This window comes from Trichechus manatus, unplaced genomic scaffold, assembly GCF_000243295.1.
Source record: "Trichechus manatus latirostris isolate Lorelei unplaced genomic scaffold, TriManLat1.0 scaffold00511, whole genome shotgun sequence".
NCBI classification, from domain to species: Eukaryota; Metazoa; Chordata; class Mammalia; order Sirenia; family Trichechidae; genus Trichechus; species Trichechus manatus.
This window is the reverse complement of record NW_004444447.1, coordinates 6,730-12,561: the sequence shown is the minus strand read 5'-3', so window position 1 is coordinate 12,561 and position 5,832 is coordinate 6,730. Positions and strand designations below refer to the sequence as shown.

The 5,832-nt window shown below is 43.9% G+C and overlaps 1 protein-coding gene across 1 annotated transcript in view; it reads left to right on the top strand.

Moving 5' to 3' along the window:
* The window catches only part of LOC101357949 (melanoma-associated antigen B4-like), a 23,376-nt gene that overhangs the window by 16,531 nt on the left and 1,013 nt on the right, over positions 1-5,832 (top strand). The window lies entirely within an intron of this gene.

Here is a 5,832-nt window from a genome sequence, read left to right as displayed (position 1 = left end):
TAGAGGTGGGAATGAATTCCTCAGATTGGTAAGTATTTCTTTGCTCTACTCTATCCTGATTGCATTCTCCATCAAGTGAGTTACCAATACCCTGCATTTAATTCTCTATAAGTTATATATTTATATTTGTTGCTATTGTGTGGCATCGAGTCAATTCCAACTCATAGAGACCCTATAGTACAGAGTCGAACTGTCCCCATAGGGTTTCCTAGGCTGTAATCTTTACGGGAGCAGATCCCAAGGTCTTTTCTCCTGGGGAGCCACTAGTGACTCGGAACCGCTGACCTTTCAGTTAGCAGCTGAGTGCCTAACAATTGCACAGCTAGAGCTCCTCATATTTAGAGTAGCTTCTGTTTATCTGTGTAACACCTGAATGGTTCAGTTGACCAATTATACTGACTAATTTTCTCATGTACAAACCCTCCTTTCATTCCTAGGAAAAACTCAACTCTCTCGCTAGCAGATAAATGCATCCATGTCGCTTCTACTAAAATAAAAATGCAAAATATCCAGTTAACCCTGAAACTAAATAAATCTCTGTTTCTCTGCTCATTTATAATTGTTTACACTCACATGTGTTTGTGTGTGTGTATGTGTATTAAAAATTTTAAAAACAGAAAGATATAGTCTACTTGTAAAAATATTGAGCAATATACATAAAGTTCTATAGCACGACCTGGGGGAAGCCGTCCAAGTGGAACTCAGAAGGATAGTATAGCCTTAGCTAGATTTACCATAAAAATATTTAAAACGTCCAAATGAATCAAGACTAGAAAAATAGCATATTAAATCTAAAGAATTAGAAGGGAGAAAATAATGAAGATAGATGCAGACATGATGAATTAGGAGAAGTTCACTATGAGTTGGACGTGATGGCAACGGGTTTGGTTCGGATCCCTGGAGGTGCAGTGGTTAAGAGCTCAACTGCTAACCAAAAGGTCAGCAGTTTGAATCCATCAGCTGCTCCCTGGAAACCCTACGGGGCAATTCTGCTCTGTCCTATAGGATTGCTATGAGTCAGAATTAACTGGTTTGGGTTTTGCTGTTGTTGTTCTTAGAGTCATCTGATGAAAGACATTCTTTAAAAAGGTTTATATACTAATTTTTATAAGTATTATCAATTACAAAAGAAAGAAATAGAAATAAGGGATATTATATAAATACAATTGTACATAATATAACTCAGAAGAGATATAAAGGTTATAAGAGAACACTATAAATAAGTTTTACCATTACATCGGGATAACAAATGGAGGACAAGTAAAGGTTCTAGCTATAGAATTGTTTCCGTTAAACTCAAAAGTATGATAGAATTAGAGAATTCCCATTCTGTAGCCCCTAATGAATTAATGGATAAAGGTGATGATCCTCGGGGACTGCCAATGTCACCACAAAGGGAAACAGCAAACATTATGTATCTCCTAATGGAAGTGCACGGTGTCATCTCTAGAGTGTTCCTGCCAATAGACAGATTAATAAGTAAACCTTAATCTGAACAAGCTTCAACCTGTTGAGGATTATGGATGCTGAGCGTCAGGTATATTGGGTTCATTTTTCCATTCTCTTACTGCCATATATGTTTGAGAATTTCTATGATAAAATCATGCCTTTAAATTTGGAAACCTTTCAATTTGAAAGGGAACAATTTTCACCCAATCGACTTATTGCTGTCGAGTCGATTCTGACTCATAGCAATTGTACATAGGTCCATAAAGAAATAGAAAAATGTAATCGAACAATACAAACTGAAACTGTAGCCCTCATCCAAGACACCCTCAAAATGTTCCAGAACCAGCCAGGTTTGCAGGCCCGTTACATCAAACGGTCAAAGAAAAACTACTCACCATACTATGTAAACTCTTCCAAACCACACTAAAGAATGGGAAATCACTCAACCACTTTAAAAGACTAGCTGTCCTTGATACAAACAACAGATAAGGCTACCCCAAGAAAAGAACACTTGGGTCAGGTTCACTGACATAGAGACAATTTTCCTAAATAACTTAATAGCAGATCCAATATAGCAGAGAACTAAATGAAGAAATAGGCTGTGCCCAAGGAACACAAAGATGATATCTTATTAAAAAATACTGTCAACTGGAAATCACTGTGCTAGCAGAAAAAGGAGGAAATGCATTTGGCCATGTTCAGGGGTAAAGAAAAGCCTTTGACAAAAATTTAATACTAGCTCTTGATAAATTTTAGCACACTAACATTAGAAGGGAATTTCCAATTCCTAAAATGAACTTCAACTCATGTACTTCGGAATGTTGTCAGGAGAGACCTATCCCTGGAGAAGGACATCATGCTTGGTAAAGAAGAGGGTCAGTGAAAAAGAGGAAGACCTTCAAAGAGATAGATTGACATAGTGACTGAAACAATGGGTTCAACCACAGCAATGATTGTGAGGATGGCACAGGACCCGGCAGTGTTTTGTTCTGTTGCACAGAGGGTCGCTATGAGTCAGAACTGACACAAGGGCACGTAATAATTTAATCTAATCTAATAATACAATATAATCTAATATATATAATATAAAATCAACATCAAATACACGTAAACGTGAGATACTAGAAGCATTTCTAATAAAGTCTGGAACAGGATACAGACGTGTAGGACCACCTGTACTGTTCAAACCTTATCCGAAATGCATAGCCAGTTCACAGCGGTACACAAGATACCAAAATAAATCAGAGGTAAGAAAAATGAAAAGAGAGAGAGAATAATGACAATAATATGATGCTCTTACTAAAAAATCCAAAGTAACTGGCTTACAAAATATTCAAAAGTATAAACAACTTCAGAAAGCTGGTGTGTAGAAAATCACTACAGCAAAATCAGGGGAAGAGTCACAAAATAAATACATAAAGAAAGAAATAATTAGAACAGGTAATGGAAAATATTCCAGGCACAACACCAACAACTTACAAAATATACCTAAAATGAAACTTCAGAAAAATGTACACTGTGTTTATAGGGGCAAACATAAAAATTTGCTGTTAGACTTAGGAAAAGTGAGACTCAAACAGAGCAGTATGCTATGTTTATTCATGGGGAAGAGAATACTGCAAAGATGTCAATGTTGTTGTTTGTTGCTGTTGAGTCAATTCTGACTCATGGCAACCCCATGCGTGCAGAGTAGAACTACTCCATAGGGTTTTCAAGGCTGTGACCTTTTGGAAGCAGACTTCCAGGCCTTTCTTCCAAGGCGCTTGTGGGGGAGTTTAAACCATCAGTCTTTCTGTGGTGAGTAGTCAAGCAATTAACCACATACACCACCCAGGGACTCCTAAAGATGTCAATACTCCTTCAATTATTTACAGATTTAGAGCCTTACCTGTCGCTGCCAAGCTGATAACCGATCTCGGGCTGCTGTTTTCCATGTTCAAAATTAACCCGGGGCGGGTGAGGGGGAAGGAAGGTATAAAGAAAGAACAATAGCAGTAACAACAGCAAATCAACAAAAATGTGAAAGCTCTAAGGGACACTAAGTCTGTGTTGAAATAGTATGAACCTGTATGTGTGCAGGTGGGGGCGTGCCCTAAAGTTGAGACAGGTCTCTATCCTGCATTTGAAGGCAGATGACAGAATCAGCTGGAGGAAAAGCTTTGTATTTCTGCCCTTGCTCCTTCCCAGTGGTGCTGGGGACAATGAATTTAGACTGCTCCACTGCTGGAATGTGAGGCAGCACCTTAGATGACATGTGGCATTACCATGGGGATAATATGAAGAGAGCACAAACCCTTGGGTTAGTTAAGACAGTATGACTTCAAAGATTGTGCTAATAACCATCTGAAACCTATTTTGTGAATGAGAACTGGCCTTTTTCATAATTATTTTAATCGCATATAGAGAATGGAGTAAAATCGAATAGCGAGTATCACAGGGATCACACATATTAAGGGTAGAAATTTGTTCCGGAAACTTTGGCGCACAGTCCTGATGTCAGCCAAAGAAGCTATCAGGTAAGGCTTCGCTTCCTTTCCCCTTGGGGATTGGAGAGTCTTGTTAGGGAGCAGGAAGGGAACAGCTGAAGACAGATCAGGGATGAGTTGGGGCACTGCCAGAAATCAGTATGAGATCCCTGAATGTGAACCCAGGGGCTGCACCCTCCAGAAGATAGGGGATCCCATAGAGCCAAAGGCTCCCGGGCCCCTCCGGGTGGCAGCCATCTTGGGGCGCCCCAGGCCGAAGTGGTCAGATGAGGTGTACACACCCTTCTACATCAGGAGTCTCAGGGAGTGGAGATCTTTGGTCTGAGAGGAGTGGCGAGAGGTCAGCAGAGGAGAGGCAGCCCGCCAACCAGCAAAAGTCAAGCTAAGATTCTGAGTGACGTTTCCATCCACTCCAGAAGAGAGGGGCCCACAGAGCCCCACCCCCTCAGAGCTCCACCCCCACAGAGACCCGCCCCCAAGGAGCTTCGCCCCTCCTGTCAGCCTTGGGAGGCCCCAGACATGGCTGTTAGGCTTAGGCTCCCCTTCTTTTGGACAAGGGGTGCGCAGGAAATGAGTGCCATTTTCTGAAGCTGGCTGCGTCAGCTCAGAGACGGAGAAGTCCCAGGCCATGCGAAAAGTCAAAAAAAGGCCCCCACGTGACTTCTGTGGAAATCACTTATCCCGCACAGCCAGGAAAAGAGGGAGATCCACAGAGCCCCACCCCTGTTGTCAGGCATGGTAGGGCCCAGGTGGGCGTGGCCGGAAGTGATGTGCAGACTTCCCCTGTTGGACAGATACTGTGAGGGGCGAGGCCTGGGTTTGAGGTGCAGCCTTTGTCCAGCAGAGGGAGGAGTTTCAGGACCTGTCAGGTGTCAAGGTGAGTATCCTGAGTTAGCACTGCTGGGCTACACTCCTGGGAACAGAAAAGACCCCACAGAGCCCCACTCCATACCACTTCTCTGTCAGCCCTTCTGCCCCCGGGTCCAAGAGTATGAAGGCCTTGGTCCGAGGCTGGTGGTCTCAGGCCAATAGATGGAGAAATTCAAGCCCTATATGGAGTCAAGGAGATTCCCGAGAAGACTCCATACCCTAGAACGGGGGCGGGTGGCAGGACCGTTCTATTGCAATCGCCCTGGGAGGCTTCGGACAGGATTCAAGTCTGAGATGCCCCCCTCCATTTTGTCTGCAGGAGTTCCCGGAGTTGGGGTCCTTGGTAAAGGGCTAGCCTTCTGTCAGCAGAGGGAGGATTTCCAGGCATTTCAGGAGTCAGGGTGAGGAACCGAAGGGCTGCGGAGGTCTCTCATCCCATACATGGGGGGCTCCTCCGAATCCCTCAGCCATCGGAAGCCCAGGAATAGATGTCAGGTGGACACGTGCCTCAGTTCCACTTTGGGAATCACAGAGAAAAAAGGGCTCTGGTTTGAGGGAGTGGTGACATGTCAGCAGAGGAATGAAACTTAGTCTTCTTTGGAGTCAAACGGAGGGGCTTGAGTGAGGACGGGCAGGTCTGTTCACCATAGGACCTCAACCTGTACTGTCAGCACTGGCGACCCCTGCCAGGGGTAGTGGGCTGATGTTACCCTTCACTTCCTTCTCGTGGGTTCCAGGGAGGTTTAAGGTGCTTACATCAGAGTAGCAAAGGGAAGGGAACTCAGGCCCTGCCAACAGCTGACACGATGGTCCTGAATGTGAACTGAGAGATCCCACTACGGAAGAACAGAAGAAGCCCCAGTGATGTCAGACCCAGTAAGCCATAGGCAGATCTATTGGACTATATGACCTAAGGCTCACTCTAACTTCCTCCGCAGGGTTCTCAAAAAAGTCAGCATGCCTCGTGGTCAAAAGAGTAAGCTCCGTGCCCGTGAGAAACGCCAACATGTCCGAGGTGAAACCCAGG